The following is a 17,840-nucleotide window of genomic DNA, read 5'->3' as shown; positions in this document are numbered from 1 at the left end:
GCATGCATCGTTGCTTTGGCAATGTCCCCTTTAATGCAGCTGAAGGCCACGGGGCCTCAGCCGAGAGGGGAAAAGTGGTAGACTTGACCAGGGGGCGGGCCTTGTCTGCGTAATGGGGGACCCATTGGGTGTAATAGGAAAAAAAAACCCAGGCACCATCTGAGGGCTTTGAGGGTGGTGGGAAGAGGGAGTTCTAACAGGGGGTGCATACGGTCGGAATCAGGGCCAATGACCCCGTTTTCCACGACATACCCAAGGATAGCGAGTCGGGTGGTTCCGAACACACACTTGTCCCTGTTATAAGTAAGGTTCAGAGCTTCGGCCACTTGGAAAAATCGTTGGAGGTTGGCGTTGTGATCCGACCAGTCGTGACCACAGATGGTGATATTATCCAGATAGGGAAATGTGGCCTTCAGTTGGCACTGGTCCACCATCCGGTCCATTTCCCTCTGGAAGACAGAGACACCATTCATGACACCGAAGGGGACGCGCAGGAAGTGATAGAGACTATCGCCCGCCTCGAAGGCGGTGTAGGGGCGGTCCTCCGGGCGGATGGGGAGCTGGTGATAAGCGGATTTCAGATCTATTGTCGAGTACACCTTGTACTGAGCTATCTGGTTGACCATATCCGCGATGCGGGGTAGGGGGTATGCATCAAGCTGCGTGAACCTATTGATGGTTTGACTATAGTCCACGACCATCCTATTTTTCTGCCCAGTCCGAACAACAACCACCTGGGCCCTCCAAGGACTTGAGCTTGGCTCAATGATCCCCTCCCTGAGCAGCCGCTGCTCCTCCGACTGAATGAAGGCCCTGTCCCCCGCGCTGTACCTCCTGCTTTTAGTTGCCACAGGCTTACAGTCAGGGGTCAGGTTGGCGAACAGCGGTGGGGGAGGGACCTTGAGAGTGGAGAGGCTGCAAGTGGTGTCGGTAGCGCAGCTGTCTGCATGGTGCTGGGCGGGACGTGTGGTTCGGTGTGTGTGAGTGGTCAGTAGTGGGGTATATGATGAAGTCCCACCAAACTGAGGATTCCTGACAGTGAGTGGTGGGAGGGGCCCATCATATGCCATAGTCACACTTTCGAGATGGTTCTGGAAGTCCAGCCCCAATAGCACAGGTGCGCACAGTTGAGGCATGACCAGTAGCGCAAAGTTCCGATATTCTGTGCCCTGCACCACCAATGTCACTACACAACCCACCCGGATGTCTGTGGAATGCGACCCAGAAGCCATTGTGACCCTCTGGCTTATCGGCTGTGTCACGAGTCCACAGTGTTGCACTGTGTCTGGGTCAATAAAACTCTCAGTGCTGCCTGTGTCAAACAGGCAGCTAGTCCTGTGCCCCTCCACCAGGATGTCCATCATTGACCTTGCAAGCTGGTGTGGGGCACTTTGGTCGAGGGTTATGGTGGCCAGAGTTGAACCGCTGTCTTGGTACCCGGTAAACACCGGTGGGTCAGGGGCAGGGCATGTTGGCGCCGACAAAGATGGCCGCCCCCATCCGGGCAGGCAAGATGGCGGCTCCCACATCTGACACGGGTAGGGGGCAGGGCATGGTGACACCGACAAAGATGGCCACCCACATCCGGGCATGCAAGATGGCGGCCCCCACGTCTCACACGCAGCGCTGCTCGACCCCGCTCGCAGTTTAGACTTACAGACCTTGACGAAATGGCCCTTTTTCCCCGCAGCTGGAGCAGGTCGCTTCTCGAGCCTGGCAGCATTTTCGGGGGTGCTTTTCGAGTCCGCAGAAGTAACACAGCTCGGGCTTTTGCCTGGCCACAGCCATGGTCGGGTTCGGGGAGTTCGTGGAATCATAACTGGCAGCGGCGTTGGCGAATTCGCTCATGGGAACCGGCGGCAGCGGAGTCTGAGGTGTCCACAGAACTGGCGGGGAATCTTGCGGCTGGATAGCGCCAGCATTGTGCAGAGCAGCCTCCAGCGTGTCGGTCGTCTCGATCGCCGAGCGTAAGGTAAGATCGGCATCTTCCAGCAGCCGCTGGCGCACATACACTGACCTGATCCCTGTAACGAAGGTGTCTCGTACTAGCAGCTCCGCATGCTGTTCCGCCGTGAGCGTTTTGCAGTCACAAGTTCGGACGAGTGTCTGTAGGGCTCGGAGAAACTCGACGCTCGACTCTGCAGGCCGCTGTCGTCGCGTAGCTAAATGATGTCTTGCATAGATGGTGTTCACCGGCCGCAGGTGCTGTCTTTTGAGGGCGTCCAGTGCCCCTTCATAGGTCGACAGGTTCCTGATAAATGAATAAACTTTTGGGGCGACCCTCGAGAGGAGAATTCTGTGCATAACAGCGGGCTCAGTTGCACGAACCTCCTCCAAGTACGATTAGAAGCATGCAAGCCAGAGTTCAAAGGCAAGAGCTGCTTCAGGGTCTTGGGGGTCCAAATCCAATCTTTCCCGACGTAAAATGGTTTCCATGTTTTAAAACTTCCAGTCAATAAAATTGATGCACCATCAATAACTCACTCTGAGACATAAAGGCGAGATATTGGCTTTTATTGACTGGAAGAAGGAACAAGTAGTGGTTGACCACCATACTACATCCTGGAGACAGAGAGGCTGGGCTCAGACCTCAATTGCCTCTATAAAGGGGTCTGTGGGAGGAGCCACAGGAGCAGTCAGCAGGGGGCAAGTCCAGATAGGTATATGTAGTTCATCACAGCTGACGATCCCTTTCCACTGAGGCAGCTGCTCGACCTGCTGCGTTCCTCTAGCAGACTGTTTGTGCTCAATATGCCTGCCTCAGGTTGAAATTAAGGTGGACACTGTGCTAATAGCAGGATTCTCAGCAGTGTGGAGGGACAGAGGGATTTTGGGGTCCGTGTCCATAGTTGCTGTGTACGTCGATAGGGTGGATAAGAAGGTGTATGTGTTGGCCTGAGGTCAGGTCGCTTGTCTGAGTGCTACTGGTACCATGTGACCCAGTACTACCTGTCGGATGCTCGGCGACCAAACCGGCTCCCCCACCAGGCTTGCCTGGCAAGGAGGGTGCATAGACACCCTGCAGGATGAAAAACAAAACCTGTCAAAGGTGGATGAACCCACTCGTAGGGTCAACGGCCGTCCAGCAAACACGTGCCGTGAAGCGTGGAAAGGGCACCCCTTGCATCGAAGCTTGGTCTGGCCATTCACTGCAACAGAACTTCCCCCAGTCGTCTTGGACGCTGGATCTGGGAGGGGATGTCAAGAGGGTGGGTCTGGGCCCGTGCAACCCCCTACTCACCTAAAGTCCATTCATGCACACGCTGTTCCTTTTTGAGGAGTGGAGTATCCCCAACACACCCCAGTCCTGTAGTGACAGGTGTGGCAAAGCGGTAGGTTTGACCAACACCAGGGTCTGACGGTATCACAGCTGAGCTCTACCAGTATGGTGATAACACACTGACATCATGCCTGCACCAGCTGTTCACAAGGTTGTGGGAGCTGCAGAACTACCACAAGACTTCAAAGACACATCAATCGTGACCATCTACAAGAACAAGAGAGACTGCATCTCTTGTCTGTCAGTTGCGGGAAAATGCCTCATGAAGATCATCCTTAGACGCTTGGTGTCCAACATCAGTGACAACATCCTTCCAGAAAGCCGGTGTGGTTTTCGAACAGGCCGTAGTACAGTGGACATGATCTTCTCACTGAGGCCGCTCCAAGAGAAATGTGTTGAGCAGCAGAGAAGTCTCTAAGTCACATTTGTTGATCTAACCAAAGCGATTGACACTGTTGGTAGAGATGGCCTGTGGAAGCTTCTACTAAAATTCGGTTGCCCCCCACACCTAACCAGCATCATCCGTCAGTTCCACAAAGGCATGGAAGGCGCATCAACACGTGTGGTGATTTGTCAGACCATTTCCCATCAGCAACGGTGTAAAACAGGGTTGTGCTTTGGCTCCTACTCTGTTTGGACTATTCTTCGCTGCTGTTCTTCAGGATGCCACACCAGACCTGAAGTCGGGGGTCTTCCTACAAACGAGGGTTGATGGCGGGCTCCTCAACCTCGCAAGAGTGAGAGCAGAAACAAAAGTCAGGGGCATTGTGGCATGTGAGCTACAGTTTGATGATGACTGTGCATTGGTTGCCCACTCTCTCGAAGACTTACAGGCTACGGGGTCACCAGCATACTTTAACAAACTATAGGTACTAAAATGGAATATGGTTGCAATTGTCCCAGCTTTCCAAAGGTGTAAAGTGGAGATACACACAGAGAAGCAGAATCTCTGAGAGGAAGAATCTCCGAGAAACGGTGTCCGTTGTTGGAGCCATTTTTGGGTTTAGCACATTTAGCAGAAATCTTCGCCCACCTGTCTTCAGAGCTGAATTGTGGATTTGATTTGCAGTGCAGCTCTGAACAATGGGTTCCTAAAACCTGTGAATCCCAGACCAATAATGCTGATTAAAATTACTTGGATGTCTGTGGTGTGGATGTGAATCAGGAGGTGTGAAGTTTGTAGTTTCAAATAAATCATTGTAAATATGGAATTGTCCTTTGATGTTCAGCAGATAAAATATCCGGCCCCACAATGGGCCAGCCAGACCTTTCGACTGAAAGCGTCTCCACGTGATGCCTGCTGTACCTTGTTTTGTTGAACGAAGAAGCTGCTTCGTATCTACCAGTGATTTTCTCTGCCGACTTCAATCACGCAAGAACATTAGGCATCAGGAGTGGGATACCTTCGTGCGACACATCGGGTGGCCAGTGATCTTAGCAGCCTAAGTGTGTATTTGTAAAATTAGCACTCACACTTGGATCTGTTGGGGTCGGTGGTTCACAGGAACACGTACAGGGAGAGCTGAATTGTCGATAGAAAAGTAGTGAGTGTGTGTGCATGTGTGTTTATGTAAGAGACGAAACTTGGTGTGTTAATTTGATGAGATGGAGGCACCAGTTGTGAAGGGTTGGGTGGGGGGGAGGGGGAAGGGGGGTGTGTGATGCAAAGGAATACAGCAGACATCACGAGTTCAGACACACAGAAGTGGCGGATTGCAGAGTAGATACTTCGCGGTTTTAGCTATGTGCTGTTTAACTGGTACCTGCCATTTATACTTTGCGTAGTGTGGAGATATTTCAGGGAGAGGTTTTACCCAGATATATCTGTCAGGATGGCTCCCATTGAAGTCAGGCAACGTCAGGTCGAGAACCCTTGTGTTCCAAGCCAGCCCATGACTCTGATTACGACCATTCATAGGCCCTTAACCCCCAGGGAGAAACGGAATATTTTGTCAGAGTTGCCCTCATTTAAAATCACATGTGGGAATTTGGAATTCCGGCACAAGCTTGAGGAAATGGTTGAAATTCACCAGATGCACCCCAAAGGTATACACATGTTGGTAAAAGCGAAGTGCCCGAGGAATTTGTGGGACAGGATGGCCCAGGGAGTGCGGGATGGTACTGGGAGCGCCAGCAATGAAGAAAGATATCGCTTTTTCAAAGGGGAGGTGAGGCAGTGACTGGGGGGAGGTGAGAGTAACTGGGGAACGATAATGGCAGTGACTCAAAAGGCTGATGAGGCGGCCATGGATTATGCAGAACGTAAATAGCGAGTTTATGAGTAGTATTCAGGGTTAGATAATCCAGGAGGGACGACCCAGTCTTCCTCAAAATGCTGGAGGATGGCCTGAGCTCAGCCCACCAGGAAGTTTTAGATTTAGGCACAACAGTGGGGTCGATCTACTCTGCGATAGTTTTGTGGGCCTGTGAGATAGACCAAAGGAAGTACAAGAGAACTCGTGAAGTACTGGATTCAGTTGCTGTGACGTCACAGAGGGCTTGTTTTGCTTGCCGGCAGCCGGGGCATGTAGCAAGGCACTGCTGGAATAGATGGAAGAGGGTAAGGAATTGATATGCTGCAGCTATGGCCTACCGAGATAGCTGGAGGCAGTGTCCAAAACAGAGGAAAGAGAAACAGGAGGAAGACCCAGCAGACACGTAATCTGTCAGCCCATAATCACCCAGTCTGACCAGTCTGACTGTTGATTGGACCATAGAACTGGTGAGAATGGCTTCTAGTTCAGAAAAAAATGTGGCAACTGTTAGTGCTGGTGACCTGCGCATGTACACACCAGCACTGTTGGGACCCGGCAATGCAATATGTTAGTTGACATGTTAATTGATATGTTGGCTGTCGATAACTGACCTACCCTTGCTCACAACCAGACAGACTATTTGTATTACAGGTGTAAGAGGAAACATGGTGAAAGCAGAAAGAAGCAAGTCGCAGGTACTCAAAATCGGCGGGGTGCAACTTAAGTGTATTTCTGGGTCTGTCCAAATAATGAGGGCACTATCCTTGGACTAGACATCTTAGGAGAAGCAGGGGCCATTATAGGGAGAAATAAAATGGACAATGAACACGTAAAACCAACAGGGAACACAACATAGCCAACATACCTGCACTGACAGTTGTTCAGGGTAAAGTGAAGGAACTTAAACACCAGGGGACACTCAGAAAGATTGCATCAACTGCTAACTTGTGTATATGACCAGTAAGGAAGCCTGGTTCATATCGGTTAACAATGGACATTACTGCCCTTAATAAGACCACACCAAGATTGCATCCCATTGTGGCAAGCCCTGCCTCAGTCCGGAATGGCCTGTCTCCAGAACAGATCTACCAGTACTTCTCTCCAGTGACCTCACTCACTCAACAACATCCAGGAAGCAATATCTCAGAAAAGTAGAATCTCAGGGATGTTGAAACTTAGAAACAAAATCTCAGAGTAGACAAATCTCATAAGCAGAATCCCCAAGAGGCAGAAGCTCAAATGTAGAATCTCTGAGAAGCAGTATCTCCACATCTGTTGATAACATCAGGCAGTCAGTATGTCTGGTTCAGATACCTCAGATCAGAGGCCAAGTAAAATCTCGTATAGTAGGGGGAGGTTATTGGAGAAGATTCTTAGAGATGAGATTTACAAGTATTTGGAAAAGTATAGTCTGATTAGGGATAGTCAGCATTTCTTTCCGAGAGATGGTCATGGGTCATGAGCATTTTTTGAGGATGTGACAAGTTGCATTGATGATAGTGGATAAGTGGATGTGGTGTGCACTGATTTTAGTAAGGTGTTTGATAAGGTTCCCCGTGGTGGGCTCATTCAGAAAATCAGGAGGCATGGGATCCAGGGAAACCTGGCTCTGTGGATACTGAACAGGCCTGCCCATAGAAGGCAGAGGGTGGTTTTAAATGGAGTGTATTCTGTCTGGAGGTCAATAACCTTTGGTGTGCCACAGGGATCTGGTCTGTGACCCCTGCTCTTTGTTTTTTATAAAAGACGTGGATGAGGAAGTGGAAGGCTGGGCTAGTAAGTTTCAGATGACACAAAGGTCAGTGGAGCTGTGGACAGTGCAGAAGGTTGTCATAGGTTTCAGCAGGACATTGACAGACTGCCTAGCTGGGCTGAGGAGTGGCAGATGCAGTTCAATACAGTAAACTGTGAAGTGATTCACTTTGGAAGATTGAATATGGGGTTAATGGCAGGATTCTTAGCAGTGTGGAGAAAAGGAGGGATTTTAGAGTCCACATCCATGGATCCTTCAAAGTTGCTGCGCAATTTGATGGGATTGTTAAGAAGGCGAAAAGCACGCTGGCCTTCATTAGTTGGAGGACTGCATTCAAGAGCTACAAGGCAATGTTCCAGCTCTGCAAATCCTGATTTATACCATATCGTATTCAGTTCCAGTCGCCTCATCATAGGAAGGATGTGGAAGCTTTAGAAAAGGTACAAAGGAGATTCACCAGGATGTTGCCTGGATTAGAAAGCATGTCTTATGAGGATAGGTTGAGTGAGTTAGTTTTATTCTTTGGTGTGAAGAATGACGAGAGGTAACTTGATAAAGGTGCACAAGATGATAAGAAGCATAGATTGATGGATAGTCAGAGACTTTTTCCCAGGGTGGAAATGGCTAAAATGAGGGGGCATAATTTTAAGGTGATTGGAGGGAAGTAAATGGGGGATGTCAGAGGTACTTCCTTTCCACAGAGATTGGTGGATACATGAAATGCCCTTCCAGGGATGGTGATACTTGCAGATACATTAGGAGCATTTAAGAAACTTTTAGATAGGCAGATGGATGATAGAAAAATGAAGGGCTATGTAAAAGGGAAGTTTTAGATTTATGGTTAGAGTAGGTTAAAAAGTCAACACAATATCGTCAGCCAAAGGGCTTGTACTGTGCTGAACTGTTCTAAGTCTTAATTTTTTTCCCAGGTATGACGGGATGGCCAGTGTGACACTAGGCCATGGCTGGGAAGCTAGTGACCTCTGACCTAAGCCCAGCAAATGTGGGCACTCTGCAGACAGGTCTGGGGCTGATTGGTGCGCACAGGGTGGGACTTCAATTACCTTAGGTCTGAAGAGGTTGTGATGTCCAGCTGGTGTAAATACCTCACTGGGTTCATATACAAACTCAGCTCATTAAATAATACTGCAAACACCCACCTGACTCAGTGGTGAGAAGGCCACCTTTCATAAACAATATACATCTAGTGTTGGTATGATTGGGGATTCAACCAAACAGGAATGTTGTGATGTTCCGATTAAAGAAACCTCGATATGACAAATGCTGTGTAAATACAGCCCATACACGGCTATCAGTCGCCAAAAAATAACAGGTCGTACACCGCATAAAATGATAAAGAAAGTACATTTGCCAATTTCAGCTTTTTCAAACAGTTAATATGAAAAAGAAAAGAAAAGGGCCCATTTCAGTTAAACCAGTCCAATGGGCACATAACATTGGAGCTTGTACTGGAGTCATCTTTAACTCATGCACTGGACCCACGGTCTGTGAGAAAGCCCCCATCACAGTCCGAACTTCCCTCAAAGTCCAGCTCAAACAAGCTGGCTTCCTCTTTGGAGTGTTGGCCCTTCCTCCTTGGAGCCATTCACCTGCACAAGGTGTTTCTTGCAACGTGGACTCTCCTTCCAAAGGCATCTTCCCTTCTGACCCACTCTGCAGCTCTCCCCAAAAAGACCCGAAACCAGACTATTGGCCATCAAAAATCTCTCTCTCTAGAACCCTCTCCCTATCCCACCATCCTGATTGGCTGACGCAACGTTCCTAAATTGAACAACAGAGCTTCTTTATCTTTAGCTAAAACCAAAACATTCTACCAGCGGAACACACTGCTTTTGCAGAAAACTGCTAAAATGAAATACCTACAGCATAGCAATAGTAATCTTAACCAGGGCATTACACTGGTCATTGTGGGGAGCTCTCAGGTGTGACAGAACCAGCCCTAATCTTCAGGTTATCAGCTGGCCAGAGGGAGTGGGAATGCTGTAATGTAATCATTATGTCATAATGTCATCATTAATTAGCAGCCCACAATATCACCATGAGCCGGAGGTCTTCATTTGCATAGGCTATTTCTAAATGTAGAGCAAATTCAGAAATCAGAGGAGCAAAAGGAATGAGGGGTCCTCGTGCGGAGCTCCCTAATGGAAAGCTTGCGGGTTGAGTTGATGGTGAGGAAGGCAAGTGCAATGAATGTACAGACAAGGATCCGATCCTGAGACTTTATAAGGCATTAGTCAGATTGTGAGTAGGTTTTGAGCCCTTTAACTGAGAAAGGATATGCTGCTGGTGGAGTGAGTCAGAGGAGGTTCACGAGAATGATCCTGGGAATGAAAGGGTTAACACATGAGGCTCATTTAATAGCTCTGGTCCTATACTCTAAGCTTAGAAGAACGAAGGGGAGGGGGAGGTCACACCATACATTGAAAGGGCTAGATAGAGTGGATGTGGAGAGGATATTTCCTACAGCAGGAGAGTCTAGGACCAGAAAGTACAGTCTCAGAAGCAAAGAACATCTCTTCAGAACAGAGAAGGGGAGGAATTTCTTTAACTAGAGGGTGGTGAACCTGTAGAATTCATTGCCACAGACAGCTGTGGACGCCAAGTCATTGGGTACATTTAAACTGGGTGTTGATAGGTTCTTGATTAATAGGGGCATCCAAGGTGAAGGGAGAAGGCAAGAGAATGAGGTTGAGAGGGATAATAAATCAGCCATGATGGAATTGTGCAGCAGAGTGGATGGGCTGAATGGCCTTTATCAGCTCCAATGTCTTATGGACCTATGGATGGACGGTACCTTTTTCAGGATGGGTGTGTAGAGTTGCTTTCTGCATGCAGAGTGACTATCGGTATCATCACATTCTGCTGCCTGGGCTTTGACATGTGACAATAATGAATAAATTTACCAACTTTTGTCCTCATAACCCATGGCATGTACCTGAGTAAGATCTGTTAGATGTTGGGAGTATCCCACCCAAGGCCAATCCTCCAGCATGTCACTAAGGAATTGTGGGATACCTTCTGTGCTGGGCTGACCGTTTTAATTTGGGTGGACCTTTATAGTCTATAACAGTTTTGGTCCCTTCACCTTCTCCTTTAATACTTTCAGAATTATCACCTTCAAACAGATCCCTGTGGATGGTCCTGAATTGCTGCATATTCTGGAAATTCCTGGAACGTTGTGAAGTCTCACCTGCCGGTCCACTGACCGCAACACAGCACCACGTGCAGGGCCCCATCGCTGGCTAAACGAAATGGGCAGATTGTCAAATGAATAATGCCCCATGACCACGAAGTGTCATTCACAGCCTTGGCCATTAACAGGGCCTTCTGTCTGCGAGCTGCCCTCTTCACGTCAGAGGGGAGCAGTGGGCTGACACATTCCAGCCAGCTGATTCATGGTAGCAGCTGCTCGATGTGGGAGCCCATGCCGATCAATCTTCCGGCCTCCGCATCCAGGCCAGTAAGTAGCAGGGCCCCAGAGGGAGCAATAGGTTTATGGCAAGTTGCCCACCCACCACTGCCTTCTCTGAGATATCATGGGAGGGGTCGCTCACCCAGGATAGAGCGCAGGAATGTACTGTGTCACTATACTGCAATCTTTGCACCATTCTGTTACTCTGTGCTTGTTGTTGTATTTATCATTGGCATGCACACTATTTATGAGCTAGGAATTTCATTGCACCCTGGGGTATATGATAATAAACCTCCCTGAATCTGAAAGACCCCCCATCCAAACAGGCTTCAACTCTGAGAGTAAATCCGAGCCTAGCTGAAGCTGCTGTTAACCAGCGGGCAAAATTAATTTACAACTGGTTTATTATTAACATGTGTGCTGAGATAGAGTAAAAAGGTTTTCTCTGCAAGCCATCCAAACAGATCATTCTATACATAAGAACGTCAAGGCAGAATAAAAACGACAAAAATACCGAATTTAGGTGACTGTCACAGAGAAAGCACAGAGCACGTAGGCAGATAAAGTGCAAGGGCTGCAACCAGGTAGATCGACAGATCAAGAATTCATCTTTATCACGAAGCGATCTGATCAAGAGTCTTATAACGGTGGGATAGATGCTGTCTTTGAGTCAAGGAAAAGAGGTAAAGAGAAAAGTTATTTGCCACAGGTACATTGAAACATACAGTGAAATATGTCACGTGTGTCTAATCAAATCAGCGAGGATTATCATGGGAGAGCCTGCAAGTGTTCTCCACGTAGCAGGCTCACAACTTACAAACCCTAATTGTACGTCTTTGGAGTGTGGGAGGAAACCGGACCACCCGAAGGAAACCCGCGCGGTCACAGGGAGAACCCTTACAGACTGCAGTGCGAATCGAACCCCGCCACCGGTGCTGTAAAGCGATTGCACTAACCGCTGGCCAGATGTACACGTTCTAGAGCTTTTGTACCTTCTGCCTGTTGGAAGAGGGAATGACCAGGGTAGGGGAAGCCTTTGACTATGTTGGCTGCTTTCCCAAGGCAACGGCAAAGCAACAGAGGGGAGGTAGCTTGTGTGACAGACTGAGCTGAGCTCACAACCCTCGGCAGTTCCCTGCGGTCATGGACACCGCATTTGCCGTACCGAGCTGACCTCTCGGTCCTGTTTCTGACATTTTCTGGGCTTTGTGTGGGGAGGGTTGGGGTAGGTTATGATAGAATGGCCAATGTCCGACAGTGCCTGACCCCTGAGCAGGGCTGGGACATTATAAGGCTGGATTTAGGGCCTTAAACTGGAGAGCAGCTGTGCAAACAAGTGACACAAAAGGAAGCAGTGTGTAAAGAGTGAGTGTGAGGGAGCGGTTTTAAAGGCAGCCAGAACAGACAGAGGGGCACCATCTCCACTGAACCCCTAGTTTATTCTCTCTGTTTGTTTAACATGCCGTAAAATGCAGCAACACAGGACCAATTTAACAGGCGCGTGTCTTTGTCATAACAAAGCCTATCTGCATTCCTCTGCAAAGCAAAACAATAAGGTGCATCCATCGTGCTTGCTGCTGACAAAAGAGGGGTCACGGTGAGTTGGAATGGAAGAGACACAGAGCCCGTGCCTTACAGTACTAGAGACCTCTGGTGTTGTCGGTGTGGAGTTTCCACGGTCTCTCTGGGCTCAGTGGGCTTTTCCAGTTTCCTGCAGGTTAACTGGCTGCTCTGTTGAGGTGCAGGTGAGGTGTAGAATCTAGTGGTGGTGGTGTGGAGGTTGTGATAGAGTGTGGGGATATAAGAAGTGGAATTAATGTAGGACTAGTATAAATGGTGGTTGATGGGCGGAAGAGCCTGCTTCAGCACGGTATCCCCCCTAAAGAGAAGTTACAGACATGAGAAATCAGCTTTATTCATCATATAAAGTGAAAAGCATTGTTTGCATCAAATCAAATCAGCAAGGATTGTACTGGGATAAGTGGCACCACACTTTCAGCACCAATTCAGCATTCCCACAACTTGCTAACCCTGATGGTACATCTTTGGAAGGTGGGAGGAAACCGGAGCACCCGGAGAAAACCAGCACAGTCACTGAGAGAATGTACAAACTCCTTCCAGGCAGGGGTGGGAATTGAACCCCTATCGGTGAGCGCTGGTGCTGTTAACTGCTACCCTGCCACACCGCCCTCATAACTCTGCAGTGCCCATTGAAGGAGGACAGGAACGGCTTCATGGTGTGCTGGTGGGTAGAGGAAAGGCTGAAGCGGGTGAGTGGTGGTGGAGGTGTGGTTTTCTCAGACAGTGGCACTGGGCTCAGCAGGAGAAGGTAGGAAAGTTGGCCGAATGGCCATTTCTCTGCTGTGTGATTCTATGACCAGAAGAAGAAAGCTGGGGAGAGTTAGAGAGCTGGCATGGTTAAATCAGGCAGACACGGTGTAGGGAGCATCCAGAATGCTCCTCCCCTCCTCCTCTAGCACCGTGGAGGTTAAAGATCACCTCACTAACTAGCCACTGTGGTGGACAACTACACCAGCTCTCATCCACTACTAGCAGGTTGGTTTAACTTTCCCTGAAATCCTGCTCGATGGATCATGGTGGGGCAAGGTTAAATGTGGCTTTGTGGTCAGTAGTGACTTGTCAGCACGACTGCTAACTGAGAAGACCTGGCTGTCACATCCATTCTGGCTGAGGGAGGGCTCGGCCCCTGTGGGTGAAAGTTGGCAAAGCTTTTGTGAAATGGGGAATCCTGTATTGACTTCATACAGGATGGCCTCTGTTGCCTTTACCTGGTCAATACAGGGATGTGGACAAGCATTGATGAGCAGCCAGGCCATCTGGGAAGGGGCCCTGACAACGAAGCTTCAGAACCAGAACCAGGTTTAGTATCACCAGCACATGATGTGAAATTTGTTAACTTAACAGCAGCAGTTCAATGCAATACATATTCCAGCAGAGATAAATAAATAAATAAATCATAGTATGCGTATATTGAACAGATTAAAATCGTGCAAAAAACAGAAATACTATATATTTTTTTAAAAGTGAGTTAGTGTTCAAGGGTTCAATGTCCATTTAGGAATTGGATGGCTGAGGGGAAGAAGCTGTTCCGAATCACTGAATGTGTGCCTTCAGGCTTCTGTATCTCCTACCTGATGGTAACAGTGAGAAAAGGGCATGCCCTGGGTGCTGAAAGTCCTTAATAATGGACACTGCCTTTCTGAGACACAGCTCCCTAAAGATGTCCTGGGAACTTTGTCAGCTAGTGCCCAAGATGGAAGTACCATGGGGAAATGCCAAATGTCGTGGGAGTCCAAATTAGAATCAGTCCTCGTAGCGCTACCCCCCCCCCCCCAATCCCAATTGCGTTTTGTAGGATCCAGGACCTGATGTTCAAGGAAAAAGATTAGCTTTATCTCTCACGTGTACTGTACATTGAAACATTCAGGAAGAGTGATGCTTGCTTTAAATCAAATCAGTGAGGACTGTGCTGGGGATATTCTGCAAGAATCACCACACATCCAGCACCATCTTGGCATGCCCTCAACTCACTAACCCTAACAGCACCTCTTTAGAAGGTGGAAGGAAACCTCGCAGTCACAGGGAGAACGTAGCAACTCCTCACAGGCAATGATGGATATTGAACCCTGATCTTACAGCTAGCTGCCTCGGCACAAAGGGGTCTGAAGCCTCTCAGTCCTGGGAACGTGTAACCACCTTCTGCGGATGCATTCCATAATTCCATTCACAGTCCAGGTGTCCCACATCTTGTGGTTTGCCCTGCTGTCTCTGCAGTGAGGTCATGTCTGAGGGAAGAATGCAGGAGGTGTTTGGCCCAGGGCAAAGTAGATCAGTGATTGACGGAGCCTGCAGTCAGCAGGGAGGGGTCCATGCTGAAACAGGTGGTGCTTTAGTGCTCTGTCTGAAACTCGCAGGAGGGGAACTGCTCCACCCACAGGTTTGGTAGAGCTCAGGATTCAGTCAATTCCATTTCCCTGTCATGTGCAGAGAGTCAGGGGATGAAGGGTTAACTTAACAGCAGATGAAGGGTTCCCCCTCTTCCTTGGACAAAACTGTCATGTGCAGAGAGTCAGGGGATGAAGGGTTAGCAGGGGGAGACGGGTTAGCTCTACCACCATTTTGGTTAAGGAAATGGTTTCAGAACAAGCCAATCAAAACATCTTTTCTCCTGGTTGTTTTGATAGTTGTACTAGCTATCTCATATTCAGCTTTATTTAGGAGCTGTACAACAAATCACAAAGCGAAATGCACCGTTTGTGTTAACAACCAACACACTCAAGGATGTGCCTTGCAAGCGGTGAGGCAGTGGCGAAGTGTGGAGGTGCCACAGCTTCGAGAGCAGGATGGCCAGCAATGTGCTCTAGCTGCCAATTGACCTATCAACAGGCACGTCTTTGGGATGCGGGAAAAACCAAAGTGTCCAGAGGAAACCGAAATGGTCACAGGGAGAATAGACAGACACAGGGAGAGCTCCACACCGGCAGCATCAGAGCTCAGGATCAGGCTGCATAAGAATACCAGAAACACTGCTGATGCCGGAGATTCAGAGTAACACACACAAAATGCCGGAGGAGTCAGCAGGTCCGGCAGCATCTATGGAAATGAACAAGCAGTCAATGTTTCGTGCTGAGATGCTTCATCGGGAAAGGAGTGGGGTGGGGGGGGGGGGGGGGGGAGAAGCCTGCATCAATCCAGTGGCAGAAGCTGTGAGGCAGCAGCACTACTCGCTGCACCACGATGAAGCTGGCGGAGAGACAAACGTCGACCAGGAAAGTGAGGAGAAATCTCCTGTTCTACTTCAAAGTCCTGGAATGTAACCCTTTAAGCTGAGACTATATGGTCCACCTCACACTGTAGATATGATGTTGCAATCTAACGTCAGCACCTCCAACAGTGTGGCCTTCCTCTCCACTCAAGTCTCTGTTGACTCATGACAGAGGTGCTCTCTCATCTCATACTGATGATCCTTTGATGACCTCACTCTCCATCGGCAAAGGGTATTGGTGATGTCACACCAGGAGTACCTTACCTACAATCAGCAGAGGCAGTCTGAGGGAGATTCACCGGGTTAAATCCTGGGCTGAGAGTGCTGTTCTATCTCAGAGGCTGGACCCCTTGTGGCTGATTCATAGAGCTAGACAAAGTGGAAACAGGCCCCTCAGCCCGTGTTGACCAAATGCCTCCCTCAGTTTGTCCCATTTGACTCATATCCCTCTGAACCACAGGTTCTCAACCTGGGGTCCATGGTCCCATCAGTTGATGGTAGGGGTCATGGCATAACCACTGCCCTGAACCTTTCCTTTCCATGAATCTGTCCAAGCTACAGAGAGGACAGCTTTATGGATAAACTACAACCTTATCATATTAAGTCACAGTCACCTAACGTACAGACACTCCTGTGCCTAGCGTCACGTTATGGGTGTACAATCAATGCACATAAGCTAGCATTGTGTGCTTTATCTTATTGTGTTTCTTTTGTGCCTCATCCAATCCAGAGTAACAATCATTTCATTCTCCTTTACACTTGTGTAACAGAAATCACTTTAAACAACCGTGAATCTTGAAATGTCTTTTAAGTGTAGTAATTATACCCACCTCTACCAACTCATCCAGCAGCTCATTCCATACACCCACCAAACTGTGGAAACACTTGCCCTTCTTAACTCCATTAAATCTTTCTCCTTTCACCTTAAGCCTGTGCCCCCTCATTTTCGACTTACCTGCTTTGGGAGAAAACTGAAAACTGTTCACCTTACCTATGCTCCTTGTGGTTTAATAAACATTTGTAAAGTCAAGAGTCAGACTCCTTCATTCTCGGGAAAACAGCCCCAGCCCATTCAGCCTCTTTATAATTTGAACACTCCAATGGCTGCAGAAGCCAAGTTATTGCGCATATTTAAAGTGGCTGTTGATAGGTTCTCGATCAGTCATGGTGTCAGATGTTACAGGGAGCAGGCAGGAGAATGGGGTTGAGAAGGATAATAAATCAGCCATGATGGAATAGCACAGCAGATTTGATGGGCTGAATGGCTTAGTTCTACTCCTTGGCCTTCTGGTCAGTATTCTTTAGAAGAATGAGGCCTACAAAATCCTGAAGGGGATTTGCCAGGGGTGATGTTGAGAAGTTCCCACTGCTGAGAGAGTCTGGAAGAAAAGGAGACGTGGTCATAAGGGCAGAGGGGTGGTCTTTTTAAATGGAGGTGAATAGAACTTTCTTTTTGCAGGGGATGGTGAACCTCTGTCCCTGAGGCATTTTAAGGTGGATCATTAGATATATCTCAGTGGGGCTAGATACATATTTGAAAGGTCGAGCCATTGGGGGCCGTGGGGAATTGGCTCAGCAGAAGGCTGAGGCCTTCGTTTATCCACCATGATCATAGTGCTTGGCGAGAGGGACTTGAGAAAAGTGGCCTACAGCTGCTCCTATTTTTGTGTGTTCTTGCTGAGGCTTGGACTGGTACTGTACATGTGTACACTGCCGTGGGGGAGGGATGTGATTAAGCTAGAGAGAGTGCAGGATGTAATGTGAGGCTTTGTAAGGTTCTGGTGACAATACTGTGAGTAGTTTTGGGCCTCTTATATACTAAAGGATGTGTTGGCATTGGAGAGGGTCCAGAGGAAGCTCACAAGAACGATGCCAGGAATGAAAGGGTTAACATATACAGAGCATTTATTTGTTCTGGGTCTGTACTTGTGGGAGTTTAGACAAATAATGTGGGATCTTACTTAAACCTATCAATGATTGAAAGGCTTAGATAGAGTGAACATGCAGAGGATGTTTCCAATAGCGGGCGGGCAGGGGAGTCCCATACCAGAGGGAGCAGCCTCCGAGTACAAGGGTGTCCTTTGGAACAGAGATGAGGAGAATTTCTTTAACCAGAGGGTGAAGAACCTGTGGAATTCATTGCTACAGACAGCTGTGGAAGCCAACTGATTGGGTATATTTAAAGCAAAGGTTGATAGGTTCATGATTAGTCAGGACATGAAAGATTCTAGGAAGAAGGCAGGAGAGTGAGGTTCAACCATGATCGAATGGAAGATCAGACTCAATGGCCCAAATGGCATGATTCTGCTCCTAGATCTTATGGTCATAATCTG

The 17,840-nt window shown here is 48.4% G+C and overlaps 1 long non-coding RNA gene across 1 annotated transcript in view; it reads right to left on the bottom strand.

Annotated features, from left to right (window-relative positions):
* Positions 1–17,840, bottom strand: part of LOC132378156 (uncharacterized) — a 65,749-nt gene that overhangs the window by 13,801 nt on the left and 34,108 nt on the right. The gene's annotated exons all lie outside the window — the stretch shown is intronic.

This window comes from Hypanus sabinus, chromosome 19, assembly GCF_030144855.1.
Source record: "Hypanus sabinus isolate sHypSab1 chromosome 19, sHypSab1.hap1, whole genome shotgun sequence".
NCBI lineage: Eukaryota > Metazoa > Chordata > Chondrichthyes > Myliobatiformes > Dasyatidae > Hypanus > Hypanus sabinus.
This window is presented reverse-complemented; position numbering and strand designations above follow the sequence as displayed.